This window comes from Lissotriton helveticus, chromosome 10 (genome assembly GCF_964261635.1).
Source record: "Lissotriton helveticus chromosome 10, aLisHel1.1, whole genome shotgun sequence".
Lineage (NCBI taxonomy): Eukaryota > Metazoa > Chordata > Amphibia > Caudata > Salamandridae > Lissotriton > Lissotriton helveticus.
Window position 1 is genome coordinate 509,418,633 of NC_136071.1, and position 17,318 is coordinate 509,435,950.

At 46.4% G+C, this 17,318-nt stretch overlaps 1 protein-coding gene across 2 annotated transcripts in view; it reads left to right on the top strand.

The window, feature by feature from the left end:
* NTN3 (netrin 3) overlaps window positions 1–17,318 on the top strand; it is a 253,419-nt gene that overhangs the window by 10,353 nt on the left and 225,748 nt on the right. The window contains exon 1 of one of the 2 annotated variants that reach the window (XM_078663015.1): window positions 7,443–7,934. The exons of the other annotated variant lie outside the window; for it this stretch is intronic. The gene's annotated coding sequence lies outside the window, so the exon portion shown is untranslated. Of the gene's footprint in view, window positions 1–7,442; window positions 7,935–17,318 lie in introns of those variants that run through there. 2 annotated transcript variants of the gene reach the window in all.

The following is a 17,318-nucleotide window of genomic DNA, read 5'->3' on the forward strand; positions in this document are numbered from 1 at the left end:
AAGGAAATAAATAAATCATGGGAAATAATTGCATTACGGAAATATCTGGAGGTAGAAAGAGTCCAGAGAGGACTCCGAATCATGTTGATGCCAAGCCAGCAAGACGCCACGAATGACCTACTATGTGAATGGGGAGAATACACATTGAACTCATCCTTGGGATTAATCAAAATATTAGTTAAACACATAGAAATAGCCTTGGAGAAAATAAAAGAAGAATTAAAGGAAGTGGAAAAAGAATTGGAATCATTAAAACTAAATCCGTAAATGATGAAATTCAAAGAAAATTTGGAAAAACAAATTGATAAACATGAAGAAATTGTAAGATCAAGGAAGCACAATAAATTTGTGAGAGATGCCAATGATTATTTAGAGGGACGAATATTTACATTTGCCCGGAAATTCGATCCTTTCAAACAAAAAACAAGTATAACTGGAGCATCGTCTACCAGCATGTCTTCCCTAACCTCCGTAACCTCCAATGAACAAAATGAAGAGGAACTAACAATGGATAGTGCAAAAAATCGTTTTTTAGGGGATATGCGCCTCGTTCTCCAGCAACGGCAGTGGGAACAAACTCAGGGGGCGCCAAGACAACAACGAGGAAGAGGAAGGGGCAGACCATGGCAACAGAGAAACCGAAATCCACAACCAGAAGAGGGTGGAGAAGAAAGCAGCTCAAGTGAAAGGATTGGTACCAAAACTCGCAGTATGAGACAGAGGAAGGACAATTAAAGGAAGAATTGCAAGTTGTAAATTTATCCAAACGAGACATAACACCAGTGGAAATCTCCCTTTTAAAAAAAGGCATAAACTACTGCCCAACAAAAGGATTTGATCTGGCACAGACCAGAATAGATTTTTATCTGTACATACGGAAAATTAAATTGGCAAAATATTTCATGGACAGGAAAAACAAACCTGAGCTAATCCAAGACCTTCCGAAACCAACCTCCACACTAAAAGTTAAGGAAGCGGCAAGCTACTTAACATTTCTCAATTTAAACTCAGAAGAGGGTGAGGAAATCCAACTGGAAACCGCAATACAGCAAATGGGGGCCGGAACCAGTATGAAAAAGGCTAAGTCAAAATTTTACCCACAATTACCCCCAGGCAACAAAATTGACATTTTTCAAGAGGCTGTAATACATGATTTGTATAACATTACCAAAATTAATGGCAAAGGCAACTTAACTCCACAAGAAAGGAAAGCTCTGAGATGTCTGATCAACGATAAATAATTGGAAATCAAAATGGCAGATAAAGGGGGAAACGTGGTATTATGGGACAGAAATGCATATATCACGGAGGCAATGCATCAATTAACCAATTCCCTCGTTTATGAACAAATACAGACAAACCCAATGGACAAGATCAAAAGAGCAATTGACCAAAAACTAGACATCTGGGAAACAAAGAAGTTAATCGATTTGGATGAAAAGAAATACCTGGTGGTGGATTATCCTCGAATGGCAACGATGTATTTTTTACCAAAGATACATAAGGATCCAGAAAGACCACCAGGGAGACCGATTGTGTCAGCAAAGGGCTCAATACTAGAACCAATGGCCAACTTCATCGATTACTACCTAAACCCGCATGTCCAAAAACTGAAATCATACATCAAAGACAAGACTGATTTTTTATGTTCCTTACAAAAATTGTCTTGGCAAAAGGAATACTAGATGATAACAATGGACGTTATCGCCCTATACACCAATATCGACAATGATTTAGGTTTGAAGGCATGGCAACATTATTTGCAAGATCGTAACATCCACTACAAAGAACACAATGACCATGATAATGGACAAGATTTGTCTGTGTTTGTCAAACAATATTTTCCTATTTGGAGATCAAATGTACCGCCAACGGAATGGAGCGGTGATGGGCTTTTCCTTCAGCCCAAGTTATGCGTGCATAGCAATGGGCTGGTGGGAGGAAGAAGTGGCATGGAACAGCAAAAACAGAACCTTCACCCAACATATAGTAACCTGGAAAAGGTTCATTGATGATTTATTCATCATTTGGAGTGGGCGTGAAGCTGAGTTCCGACAGTATTTTGAAATCCTTAATACAAGCACACCGTGTCTAAGATTCACCTATGAACTAAGCAAAACCAAAGTGGCATTTTTGGACACGGAGGTGTACGTAAAAGAGAATCGGATACAAACAACTTTACATCGTAAAACCACAGCAACGAATTCAACCCTGGAAGCAACAAGCTTCCATCAACCTTCATTGATCTCCAGCATTCCCTACGGGGAATTTCTTCGCCTCAGACGGATTTGTAGTGAAGAATCAGAGTGGAAGAAACACAGTGCAAGTACCATCAAACGTTTCCAAAACAGAAAATATGGAAAACAACTAATCAACAAATGCTGGGAAAAAGCTAATACAAAACCGAGATGGGAATGCCTCAAACCAAGAGACTTTGAAAATAAAACAGAAGAAGAACCAATAAGACTTTTTCTGGATTATAGCCAAGAATCCCAAAAAATCTTTCAGACCTTAAAAAGGAATTGCAAGATATTGCAACTAGATCCCACAGTGGGACAAAAGATGGGGGCTCACCCAACCATAACTTACAGAAGAGCAACTAATCTAAAAGACCAGTTGGTCCACAGCCATTTCCAGAGTAAGAAGTCAAAGAACATATGGTTAAAAACAAAGGGGTTCGTCAAATGCTATAACTGCAAGTTGTGTGAGATTGCTAAACCCACAAAAGAACTAATCGTGGCCAACAAAAAAATTTGGAAAATAAAAGAACTAATAACTTGCAAAAGTCAATACACAATCTACATGATAGAATGCCCTTGCAAGTTAAAGTATATAGGGAGCACCATATGTGAATTGAAAATACCAATCCTACAACATGTCCGCGCTACAGTCAACAAGGACAGAAATAACGCGGTAGCCAAGCACATGGAGAGCCATCACGATGGAAATTGGAAACTCTTAAAGTTTTGGGGAATAGAAACAATGTCCCTATCTGATCGAGGTGGCCCCCGAGAAAAACTTTTAAGACAAAAAGAGTCACGTCACATTCTGAATTTTCGAACCATGACCCCCCTGTGCTTGAACCAGTCGGAGGAACTGTACATCCATTTGTAAATAGAACTTCTCGAATTTAACTGTTTCTGTTCACACCCACTAAAGCCCACTGGAGGGCATTAGAAACTGCGAAAAGCTAGGTGGTAAGCCCACTAGAGGGCTATAACTTACAGTGCACTAATTGTTTGCGTGGCGTAAATGGTATGATGAAATAGACAGAATGTCTAGAAATACTGTTTAATAACCATGATGAGATTAATGGAAACTCCGTAGTCCAGAATTCCCAGCTTCGAGGGCATGAGAAACTGCGAAAAACTAAGAGGCAAGCCCACTAGAGGGCTGTAATTTACAGTGTACTAATTGTTTGCGCAGCGTAAATGGTATGATGAAATAGACAGAATGTCTAGAAATACTGCTTAATAACCATGAAGAGATTCATTAATGAAAACTACATAGTCCAGAATTCCCAGCTTCGAAACAAACAGGAAGTTTTGGGAATCACATGCTTTGTGGGTAATCTGGGTGTGTTTAAAATAATGTGTAATTTCAGGTGTAATCAACCGTGAGCAAGGTAGTTGTACTACCGAAACGCGTTGGTTGAAATCTGTGCTTAAAAATAAAATAAATAACTGTTTTGAAAACAACAGTGGCTGAAAGTTGCGGCGCAATTCGTTTGTTCTTTGGAATTTACTCTGTTGGATATATATACATATATGTATGTGTACAAAATTTACAAGGCTATGTTTCCATAACATTATATATGGCCAGACCTCCACCCCATGCCCTCTTCCCTACTCTGTCTCTCTTTTGCTGGGAACAGGCAGCGGATGTCCTCCTGTGCTGCCAGACAGAAACTAATAAAATACTTCCAGTTTTTAAGACTTTAGAGGTGCATATGAAAGGAGAGCATGCCTTTCACTTCTGATTCCCACCTGACCTTTTTCCCAAAAATCGGGACATTTATTTAAAATGAACAAAAGCGTCGGGAAACTGGGACAGTCTTCTGAAAACCAGGACAGTCAAGGGCAATCCGGGACGTCGGGTCACCCTAATTGTAGTGAAATGTCAGCAGCGAGCGTTTAACTCAAAGCTCCACGTGCAACACGAAGTAAGAGCAGAAACTGGTTAAACTGAGGCCAACATTTATTTATGTGACATGCAATCAGAGTGAAGATGTTTCTAACCTAATCGAGACCGGTTTGGGAGACACCAGGCTTGAGTTTCCAGCTGCCCAACCAGGAGGACTTTTACTCAGTGCTTGAAATGGGAAAATAGAAGCGAGAAGTGCCGGTACTCTCCAATTAAAAGTATTACATTTCTTTTGAGAAGTGCCGGTACTCTACCCCTCAAAATGCATAAGTGCCGGTACTAGGTACCGGAGATTACCGGCCCATTTAAAGCACTGCTTGTACTGGTCCTCCTGAGTGTGGAATGTGTAATGAGTTAGGGAGGAAACTACGCATCCCCTCTCACGACCTCGCTGCAGGAGCTGAATGAGCAGCGCGACTTCCTGAATCGGGGCCACGCCCCTTTCTCTAACGCCAGTCCCTCCTCCCTGGAAATATGGACCGTTATACTATTCAAGAAGAAAGCACCTAAGTGCCAAAACATGGCGGGGGGATTGGATTTGGAGCCAAAACCAAATGCGTCACAGCCAAAATATCACAGGGGACGCGTTAAGCTCCATACACCAATAACTACCCCATTAACCCGCTACAGGTGTCGATGGTGTTGAGTGGGCCGGTCTTTAGCATGGGCGAGCAGGGCCCAGGCCCAGGGCGCCAATTTTCTGAGGGGCGCAAGGAGCATCTTGGTCCAGCCTCGTCCTTGCTCCTGCCTGTCCGTTTCTGTCAGATTTTTCAGTTTAAAGTGGTTTGAGTCTTTTATTATCATACGGACGCGATGCGTTTAATACCGGAGCAGCCATCTTCATTGCCCTCCCTACACCCTCTGACCCCTGCTGGCACACATCAACAAAACCACCATCTGCACGAGGCAGCTACGCTATCAGTGATGTAGGTGTCTTGGGGGAGGTCCCCGCTCATCCAGGAGATGACCAGTGAACAAAAGGAACCCCTACTGCCTCATATAATGTACAACCATCAGCAAGGGCGCTACATTTCTCTCCGCCCAGGCGCTATCTTAGCAAAGGCCTCTACGGGAGGCGCCTCGAAACGGGCATCACAGCTGTGGCGCACTTCCAAAGTTAGTATGGAAGCTACTGTGCTCCAAACACACAGTACAGAAATGCCGTGCCTTCGCGGGTAAAGCAAAGACCTGTGTGTTTTTGAGGGTGTTTTTTTCGGCAGTTTTACATAACTCAAAATTGGCTCAGAGGCATCAGAGTGCTTTACATAAGTGCCGTGTTAGACCACATAAGGCCAGAGGTTTGTGTTGATTTAGGCACAGGGGGTCTAACAGTGCTTAATTGGGGCTGGTAATTGCAGGTGGGGCCCACCGGAAGTAATTTGTGGGGACCTGCTCTTATTTTTCTTCATCAGCCTTTGACACAGATAAAAGAGAGAGAAAAACACGGAAGGGGAAAGAAAGCAGGGAAAACAGAGACAATGGGAGGCATTATGGTTGAAAAAGAACCAGCAAACGCGAAATAAAGAGGCTGGGTGTGTCCGTTGGACCAGCTCTGGCTGTGAGGACACATCGTCCCATAAGTGTACCATTATAACCCCGCCCTCCCATGTTACGTCCCGCATCACAAAATACAGTCCTGCACATGGGATTGCCCTGATGCCACCTGTGACGTACAGCACACCGCTTCCAACCATGGAATACACAGCCGAGCCTTCCCGCACCCTGAAACAAACAGCACATATTTGCTGCACACCAAACTCGCAATCCAGATCCATTGCATGAATTTTGAAACGCCGCAGACCCGCAGCACGCTGAAGCACAGCTGACCCGCAGCACCATGAAGCACAGCAGACCCGCAGCACCCTGGAACACAGCGCAGACCTGCGGCACCCTGAAATGCAGCAAACCTGCAGCACCCTGGAAAACAGTGCAGACACACAGCACCATGAAACACAGCAGACCCGCAGCACGCAGAAACACAGCTGACCCGGGGCACGCTTAAACTCAGCTGACTCACAGCACACAGAAACACAGCTGACCCGCAGCATCCTGAAACACAGCAGACGCAGCACCAACACGCTGAAACACAGCAGACCCACAGCACCCTGAAACACAGCTGACCTGCAGCACCCTGAAATACAGACCCACAGCACCCTGAAACACAGTGCAGACCCGCAGCATCATGAAACACAGCAGACCTGCAGCACCCTGAGAAACAGTGCAGACACGCAGCACCAAGAAACACAGCAGACCCGCAGCATCATGAAACATAGTAGACCCACAGCACCCTGAAACACAGCGCAGACCCGCAGCATCATGAAACACAGCAGACCTGCAGCACCCTGAGAAACAGTGGACACGCAGCACCAAGAAACACAGCAGACCCGCAGCATCATGAAAAGCAGCAGACCCTGAAACACAGCGCAGACCCGCAGCACATATGAAACACAGTGCAGACCTGCAGCACCCTGAAACACAGCGCAGACCCGCAGCACATATGAAACATAGTGCAGACCTGCAGCACCCTGAAACACAGCGCAGACCTGCAGCATCATGAAACACAGCAGACCTGCAGCACCCTGAAATGCAGCAAATATGAAACACAGTGCAGACCCGCAGCACATATGAAACACAGTGCAGACCCGCAGCACATATGAAACACAATGCAGGACTGCAGCACCCAGAAACAGGGCAGACCTTTAGCGCCCAGACACACGGTGCATACCAGCAGCACTGAAACACACGAGCAGCACTTAGTCACACGAGCTTACACCCGGGCCGCAGCCCTCAGTCACACGAGCCCACACCCGCAGCCCTCAGTCATAGTCTATAAATGCACGTGCACAACCTCGTTCACACCCCATCCATTGAGGGCTCACTGTCGCGCGGCCACACGCATCAGGGGTGACACGCACGCCTCTAGTATACGCGATTCCCATCCCAACCAGCTCCCGTCCCCTAGTGCGGATACCAGCGGGATCTCCCTTAAATAGCACCCGTCCCGCTCCTCTTAAGCTTTTCCCACTTGCACTTCGGTGCACCCCGACCCCCGGGGCCACCAATTAACCCTGTCATGTTCGTTTCTCGCCTCTCTGTTTTTGTAAGTGATGAATGTTCTGCCTTCACAGCACCGCAGAAAACCGAAGCCCGGCGAGGGCAGGACGCATGGAGGGAGGGGGAGGGATCCCTGGATGGTGAGGGGGAGGGCGCCCTGGAGGAGGAGGGCCCCCTGGTGGGAGCGGGGGAGGGGTCTCCTCTGGATGGGATGGGGGCTCTCCCTGGATGGAGGCTGGCTCGGCGCAGTAAGGGCACAGCTCAGCACACACCGGTGGCCCGGGATAACTCTCTCCCAGATCTGCTTCGTATTTTCCCGGAGGGGGAGTTTCCTTTTTTTTTTCCTCCTCTCCGACTTTTCACTCGTGGATTTATTGGAACCGCTTCATTCCGTCTGAAGACATCCAGCCCGGCGCTGCTCCTCTGCCCTTTTACCTCTTCGCCCATATACCCCTGCCCCATCATCTACCCCGGCGACCTTTGAACTGTCCGTTTGTTCCAGGACACGAGCTAAACCAGAATCTGCCATTTTACCCCGGGACCTGCCTTCTTGCCCCCAGGATCTGCCCTCTCGCCCCCCGGATCTGCCTCCTACGCCGGGATCACCCCGCGTGCTGCCGGTGGGGTCTCTGCCTGGGGCCCCTCACCGCTGGATTTTGGATTTGACGCGCAGCTGTCCGTCTCCTGCAGCGGCCCCCGGGCCCGGCCGTGCGGCCCCCACCCTGCACCTGCCCCCGGTGAGTCCAGACTGTGCCCCCCTGTGTGTATGGAGGCGCGTGGGCTGCGTCCTGGTGGGTGGGACGGGGCTCGCGAGTGTGAACAATATCTCACTGTTTCTGGGCGGCTTTTTATAGATTATCGGCATGCACCTGGCTGCTCCGTCTAGGGGGGGGCGAAGTCTGCGCCCGCTCTCCTTTAAGATCCCACGAAGTGGTTAGTGGCTGGTGCATTCCTTAACTTCACTCCGGCACATTTATTCGAAAGGGGGGAGGGGGCTGCCTCAATCTTTATATTTTTGGGGATACCCTCACAAATCTTCAATAGTCAGCTGGCAGATAATTCCATCAACCCCCCTCCCCCCCCCCCAATGCACGGTCACCGGACTATGCCATTTTCACCTTTTTATTTTTTATTTTTATTGTTCTCTCCTCCACTGCACTGCATATTTATTTCCCATGCTGTATCTTTTTATTGGTTTGCTTCCTTACTGCCGGCCTACTATGTAATGTAATGTCCTGTTTTTTACTGTGTGTATGTAAAGCGCTCTGATACCTACGCGCTATATAAAACTTTAAAATAAATAAACACGCACCCCCGCTGGAAAGGCAGCCCGAGGAGTGCGCGGCGTGGCCACTGTACATAGACCGGTCCTAGAGTTTGCTTCTCTTTGGGGTGGGTGTGAAGGGGTGGCGGAGTGTTACGTGTCCACAGTCCACCCCTTCCCCGGGTCCTTCTCTCCCTTTAGTGGTGGTAGGAGGTGGTTTAACGGGTGTGCCCCAGCATTGTCGGGGTTTAGGCACGCGTTTCATTATTCCCCCAGCGCCCCCCCCCCCTGTCTTTCTGTTCTCACCTCTAGTCATATAGGGTGTCCGTAGTGAGCCTTGTGACATATCTGCCACTTCCACCAACCTCGCTGGGAATGCTATTTGATGTACAACTCCTCAATATAGATAGAAAGGCCGCCCCCCCCCCCCCCCCATCCGACCCGAGTCTGATGCTCCTGAAAGGGCGAGATTTTGATCGATACCTTATATCTATTGATCCAAACCTCGATCTGGTCGACTGAACCTTTATTGCCTGTCTTGGAAGGAAACAGTACACCTATCTGCAAATTAGTTCACCCAAGAAAGGACTCTACTCTCAAAGATCACGGACAACTTCTAGGTTTCAAAAGTTTATTGTAAAGATATAATGAGCTGCAAATACAAGCATCTCAGAATGAGATTCACGAGATACACAGGTCCAATTACATACATGTGCTCTCGAAAAGCCCTCAGACGAGCAACAGAAATCACTAACACAAGTTCTAAAAATAGCAAAGCTATCAGCATAGACGCATATCTCTCCTTCATTTAGGTTGGAGGAAAACAAACACAGGTTAGGCGTCCCTACCCTGTTCTAGATGGTATCCCTACTTAACCAAATCCCAACCTAACAAAGGTGTCAGCAATGAATGACCCCCAAGGGAAGTCACCCACTCTAAGTCTCTTGGTGAAAACCTAAAGTTCTCCAGTCATGACCCCTCACTGCCTACCCATCCGCTCTCTAAAGGGTCCTCAGGTCTCTGCTCTAACTCCACCCAGGGGTGCTGTCCCTAATACAAAACAGTCAACAACATTTGAGACGCCCCTTGCGAAACGCCTCTCACGTGGTGCAACTTCAGGCTTTTTCCATGATGCTTTGTATTGGGCCTCAGACGTTAGAGTTGACCTTGCTTCTCAGTCTCTTCTCCGGCCCGCTGATACCCCTTAAACATTCCAGAACCCTCCTCCATGTCTGGGCCGTCTACTGAACAGACCTCTATTCATTCACTTATAATTGGATCCCCCCTTTCCTGTTGCAGACAGATATCTGCCGCCAAGAACCCAACTCTCATAGACTTCTAAAAAGGCTTGCAACATTTCTCAGCCCAGACATGTACGTGTAAATCAATGCTAAAACATTTCAGGCCTACAATATTTCACATTATGATTATAGCATTCAAATTCTTCATTTAATTAAAGCATGTTAAAACTCTTATTCTATTATTTAGAAAACATTACTCTAAATCATGGCCCATTAATGCAATGACCAAAAACGTTAAACAATCTGTGTCGTGAAAAGAAACACCTTCCCTTTTAGCTCCAGCTCTGGCCCTGAGGCCTACCACGTTCTGCGTTTTACCACAGACCATCTTATATGTTAACAGCTACACGACATAGATTCAAAATAATCACGTCTAATAAAATCATATAATGTCACACATTTCTGTATTAGTTCTACTTCTACTTAAATCTCTATATTAGCTATACATTTAGAATATAATTTCAGATACTATTAGCACTCATGGCATTTCTCATCATGACTTGTGCTTACTATAGGTAAGTGTGATGTACTCATACATTTATATCAGTTTGCGCTCTCTCAGTTCCCCCCTTTGATGACCTCTCGGGGTCATCACTAACATTTAAACTGCAGTTATTGCTGGCATTCTCTGTGCTTCCAGAGCTCTCAGGCTCCTGTACTGATTATCTTGTATGGCAGCCAATCTCTGCAACTGTTCTCTTTGGGCCCTTTCTGACCTTCTTGCTCTGTACCATTTGAATACCCTCACCAATCCCCACAATATTATCGCACAGATCAATATTATGATGATAGGCTTTAGGATATACCAAATAAAGCTTTTGCCTAAGGTGGAAAACCACCCTCCAACTGTACTCATTCCATGGCCCACCTTTTCCCAGACATTTTCTCTACTCAAGTCTTCGATCTCTTTGTGTATATTAGTTATGTTCTTAATAACTTTCTCAAGGGGTTTTGAAAGGTCTGGAATGTAAGTGCAACATTCCTGAACCTTCAAAGCCTTACAGACTCCGCCCTCTTTCGCTAATAAGACATCTAATGCAAGCCGATTTTGAAGAACCATAGCCCTTATCGATTGCATCTCTCCTTCTACCAGCATTAAGGACTGAGCAGTGCTGGCAGACAACCTGTCGACAACTGTTGCCAGTCGTCTAATTTTAACATCATTAAGGATTATTCCCAAAAGAGGGAACATAGCTCCAAAGACATCTCCAACCATTTCTGCATCGCCTAAATCTCTCCTTCCCCTCGATGATGTCTGGCCCTCAATGATCAATAAGTCTTGTGCATGATATATTTTGGGGAAGACAATTGCCAAGTAACATGATCCATACCAGTTGTCAGGTAGTCTCACGTAAGCATTTCTTCCACATACAAAATACACATTTGGAATTACTTGCATTCCCTTCAGGAAATCCTTAGTGTAGTACTCTAAATTAAAAGCATGTTCACAGTCAACTTCACCCACGTATACATTTTCATAATACGTTTTGGCTCGGTGAAGACATAACTTTCCTCTCTGCGCTTTATCTAAAGCTATTGGACCACTACTACCCTTTCTCTTGTGTGACTTCTCTTCCTCGGTCCAATCTAATTTCCCTTGTCCTGATTTTTTCAAAATCTTTTGTCTCCTGTAACGATCATCCACCTGCCCTATGAACTTTTTCTCGACTTCTGACACCTTGCATGTCAGATTATTTCTACGGGCATGTGAAGTATCTAAGGTAATCCAAGGAATGAAGAACTTGGCCAATCTGTCTTCACTCTTCCAGTAATCCCATTTATTCATCTGCTTATAATTTGGGACTTCTGGCAACACAGAATCATAATTGGAGAAATAGTATTCAAAACTATCTCTCTCATAAAATATACTAAGCAATAAGCTACATGTAATGCCATATGTCAGAGGGAGGTGATGATATCGAATTCCTTCATCTACAGACGCAGGCAACTGCATGCAGACGTAGCAATCCTTAACCTCCATGGCATCCACGTATTCATACAAAAGTTTAGCATAAGCATTTGACCTAAAGTCTCCTTGGGACTCGTCTACATGTAACCTGCGGGCTTCTGCAGCCAATAACGCTTTCTCTTGAGTGTTTTCCCTTTTCTCACCTGCAACAGTGGGTGTAAGTGTTACTACAGAATTCGCATCAGTTACCTTTACCTCTTCCTCATGTCCCTTTACATAAGAAATTGTTACCACTAAAGCTATTAATATTATCACTCCTACTATTAGTGTACCTATTATACATTTAGCTCTGCGGTTCGGGGTGCCGGCCTCCATTTCGTCAGACAATCTAGCTTTTCCCTTTCTCTTTGCAAAAAAAGTTCTTTTCCTCTCGTTCCTTTACAGTCTCTTTCAATCCCTTTTTGTCTTTAGAATCCACACAGCTGGAGGCTGACAGCCTTTTTCGCAAAAAGTCCTTTCACAGTTCAAAAAGACAACCCTAGCCCTTCTCCATCCACTCAAGGGGTTCCCTAAAATTCTCTGCTTCCTGGGCGCTAGGTAATCTTCTTTTCTTCTGCTTGCTTTATTTACAAAGTCCTTTAACAATCGACTATTAGATTTGTGGTTGCAGCTTCAATAGCATAGTTCAATATTTCCATGCGAAGAGTATGCTCTTCATGTGCTGTTATCGTGGTACCAAAGTCGGGGAATTTCAATTCTGTAAGAAACATGTGTTTTAACTTGCTGAGGCGGGGAGGTCTGGGGAGCACGAATGTTAGTGACCCTTCTTGTTCGACACCGGGTACCAACAGTTGTATTTCCACGGTGATAATGGGCTCAGAACTGGACACCACCACCGCTCGGATCCTCCCTGTCTCCGGTTTCACAGACATTTGTCGCCAGATATGTCCACTCAGGTGTGGAGTATCTTCTGTTAGGCACACGCACTCTTCTTGACCTTCTTCGGTCTGGTGCTTCAGCGCCCTGAGCACCTTCTTCTGGGTCTGAGTCTTCTGATATCGGAGGAAGGGTTGCTTCTGGAGTTGACCTCAGGCTAGAACTTCTTCTTTGCGGCCAATTTGCTTCTCCACGTGCCCTTCTACTCCTTCTCCTTCTGGTCTGTTCTCGCTCTCTTTCAGACCTGTCAGAGTCAGACTCGTACTCCCAGCTGTCTTCTCCTTCTGTAGCGTCTTCTGTTTCGCTGTTGTACTGACCGTCCTCAGCTTGGTCAGACTCGTTCCCTGCTTCCACTGGCACCTCTACAGCTTGGCTAGCCCCCTCTATGGCTTCTTGGTCCTCAGCTGGACGTCCATCCGAGAGAGGAGCTGTTTCCAGAGGTGCTGGAACCCTTTTCGTATGCGACGCGTGTATCCAGTTGGGCAGGCCTCCCACCTTTACAGCTGTACTTGTGATCAGGATGACCTGGTAGGGCCCACGCCAACGAATATCCAAGCAGCTTCTTCTCACATGTTTCTTCACCAGGACCCAGTCCCCAGGATACAGGTCATGGCAAGGGCCCTGGCACGCTGGAACCTCTGCAGCCTGCACCTGAAGGGACACAGAACGCATGGCGTCAGACAGCCCCTTACAATAGTCCAGGATCATATCATCTGTGATATTTAACAGTGCAGTAGCTGGAATAGATGGCAGTCTCATTGCTCTCCCCATTAACACCTCATGTGGTGACAACCCTGTTCTTCTGTCTGGGGTACTACGAAGGCTCATGAGTACCAATGGCAGGGCGTCAGGCCAATTCAGGGTCGTTGAGGAGCAAACTTTCGCTATTCTGGACTTGATCGTGCCATTAATTTGTTCCACAATTCCTGAGGCTTCTGGTCGGTAACTGCAATGGAGTTTTTGGTCTATATTCAGTGCAACACAAATCATCTTCACAAGCTCGCTGTTAAAATGTGTTCCCCTATCTGATTCCAAAAAGGCCGGCACCCCGAACCGAGGGATAAGTTCTCTAAGCAGTAACTTAGCCACTGTGAGGGTGTCGCACCTACGTGTAGGGTATGCCTCAACCCATCTGGAGAACACACAAACAACCACCAAGACATAGCGGAGGCGGTTGCATCTTGGCATTTCAATGAAATCTATCTGCATTCTGTTGAATGGACCTCCAGACCTTCCTATGTGACTTAGTGCAACTGGTGTTCTTTTCCCTACATTCAGCTGCTGGCAGGTCACACAACGCTGGCACACTGCTTCTGCTGCTATTCTAAACTTAGGATTGTACCAAGTCTGTCTAAACACTCTCAGCATAGCATCTCTCCCTAAGTGTACGGGACCATGTATGAGTCTAGCCATTGGACTCACCATCTCATTGGGCAACACTGCTCTGCCGTCTGCTGAGACCCAAAAATGAGTCTCACCCATTACACATCCTGCCTTTTCCCATGTTTCCTTTTCTGAATCAGGAGCATTTTCTTGCATGGTTGACAGTTCATCCCAAGTATCAACAGTTTCCAGTATCATGGCTAATTCAGTTCTTACATTTATTCCACCCACATCCACCTCTGTGAAAGAGTAACCTTGTTCTGCGCAATACCGCGCAACTTCATCAGCATATCTATTGCCTTTCGAAACAAAGTCCTCATTTTTGGTATGTGCGATGCACTTTACAACTGCGATACTTGCTGGACATTGCAATGCTTCTAACAACAAGCGCACAAACTCTCCATTGCGAATGGGAGAGCCTGAAGAAGTCATGAACCCTCTTTGAGACCATAACTGCCCGTAATCATGAACTACCCCAAACCCGTATTGGCTGTCGGTGTAGATGGTGACTCGAATTTGATTGCCTGCTAAGCAAGCACGTGTTAGGGCAATAATCTCGGCTACCTGAGCGGAGTGTACTCCTTCCAGGCACCCTGCTTCCACAACTCCTTCAATTGTACAAACAGCATAAGCTGCTCTCAACTGCCCAACTTCGTCTCTTACACATGAGCCATCGACAAAGAAAACTTCATCTGGGTCCGTCAGTGGCTCATCCACGATGTCGGGTCTGGGTTTGGTGCATAGTTCAGTCACATCGAGACAGTCATGGTCTGTATATTCATCATCATCATCAATATCATTTGGAAGTGGCATTAAGGTAGCAGGGTTCAAAACAGAGCATCTCTTGAGGGTCACGTTCTCTGCAGCAAGAATAACTTGCTCATAGCGCGTGAGCCTGCTATTGGTCAGATGCTGTGTTTTGGTCCTGGTCATCAACAGTTCAACAGAATGTGGCACGCACACCTCTAACGGGTGCCCCATAACAATATTTTCACATCTCTCAATGCTGACACCCGTTGCAGCAACGGATTTGAGACATCCGGGCAACGCTGCGGCTACTGGGTCTAAAGTAGCCGAGAAATAAGCAACTGGTCTACGGGCATTCCCATGGATTTGGACCAACACAGACAACGCACAACCTTCTCTCTCACAACAGTAAAGAAAGAATTGTTTATTGTAATCAGGCATTCCCAATGCCGGAGCACGACACAGGTCCTCTCTCAGCTGTAAGAATGCCATCAAACAGTCTTTGTCCCATGGTACCGGATCACTCACCTCTTTGTGCGTCAGTTTTTGCAAGGGCTTTGCTTTCAGTGAAAAGTTCACGATCCACTGTCGGCAATAACCCACCATCCCTAGGAACATCCTGACCTCTCTCTGTGTCTGAGGCGCGTTCATTTTCATGATCGCCTCTATCCTGTCTGGTGACACCTTTCGTTTGCCTTTCTCAATTCTGTGTCCCAAGTACTGCACTTCTGTCAGGCAGTACTGCAATTTTCCCGGGGACACCTTGTGCCCATTGGCAGCTAGGTGATTTAACAAAGCAATGGAATCTTCCCTGCAAGCTTCTTCTGTTTCTGACGCCACAAGGAGGTCGTCTATGTACTGGACCAGAACTGACTTCTGGGGCAGCACTAGACTTTCAAGATTTTTCTTCAGAAGCTGGTTAAAGATCGATGGACTCTCTGTATACCCCTGAGGGATACGACACCATGTTAGGACGCGATTTTCCAGCTTAAATGCGAAAAGAAAATGGCTATCTTCGTCCAAAGGGATCGAAAAGAAAGCCTGACAAAGATCTATCACAGTGAACCACTCTGCTTGGAATGGAATCTGAAACAGTATCACTGATGGATTCGGTACCACTGGACAACATGAAACGACTATGTTATTAATCTTTCGAAGGTCCTGCACTATCCGAAATTTCCCATTTGGTTTCTGCAGACCCATAATCGGGGAGTTACATGGACTACCCACGATTTCTTTCAGTATTCCCTGTTTAATCATGGACTCGATCACGGGTTTTATGCCTGCAATCGTTTCTGGAGTCAATTTATACTGGGGTGTTCTTGGGAACTCAGCATGCGGTTTCACTACAATTTTCACTGGGTCCACCCCTTTGACTAATCCAATCTCTTCCCCAGTGAAATCCCATACCTCTGATGCCACTGTCTCTCTCAAATCCCAGGGAAGCTCGTCTACTGTCAAAGTAGGGTACAGCTCCACACATATTCTTGAGTTTGCAACTTTGAAATCTGCATCATCATCATTAGTCAATACCTCCACTCCCTGGGGTGTACAATATATAGTACAATTCAATTTGCACAACAGATCTCTTCCTAGCAGACACACAGGGCTTGAATCGCAAACTACAAATTGGTGCTCATCGCTGTACTTCCCTATTTTCACCTGTACCGGTTCTGTCAATTGGCTGGTTATTCTCCTGTTTGCGACCCCTACCACCTGTATGGTCTCTCCAGACATGGGCAGGTCTGGAACTGCAGCCGATCTGATCGTGGATCTAGTGGCTCCTGTGTCCACCAGAAATGTCGTAGGGCACCCTGCTACTTCTGCTTCCACATAGGGTCCCCTCTGATCTACCTCTAAGGCTGCCCCAAGGGTGCAGTCTTCTCTTTCCACTCTCTGTCCGGTTAATGGGTCCACATAATAGCATTCTTCACCTTCCACAAACAGGGGCATTTGTCTATAGGTCTTACCCATACTCCCTACTCGAGGAGGTTGCGGGAACTGGGCTCGGGGAGGAGCCCCCCCCCCTTTGAGCACCTTTCCTTGGTATGGCGTCGCCCCTCTCATAGGTGCGCTCTGGACCTCTTCCTCCTCTATCTCTTGCTCTCCTATCTCTACATTGTAAGGGCACTCGCGTTTCCAATGCCCCAACTCGTTGCACTGGTGACACCTAGTCGTTTTCTTCAAGGTAGCTATGTCTACTCTGGGTCTGAAGGTAGTACTCTCCTCATTACCCTTGTTCTGACTGTACTGCTTCTTACCTCCTGTACCTGTCCCTTGCTGCTGTTGTTGCGGTCCCCCCTTCCCTGCTGCCTGCAATTGTACCACCATCAGCTTCTCTTTTAGTTTCTTAGCCTTGGAGTCTACCTCATCACAGCAGTACCTGGCATATCTCAGTATTTCATCTAGGGGTCTACTTTGCCAACAAATCGAGTGTTGCTGAATCATTAAACTAATATCCGGTCTCAGTCCCAGGACGAACTTGGACACAAATTGCCCTATGTCCTTTGGATCCATTACATCCAAGCCGCTATACTGTTTAAACGCCTTCAGCAATCTCTCGTAATATTCATGGACTGTC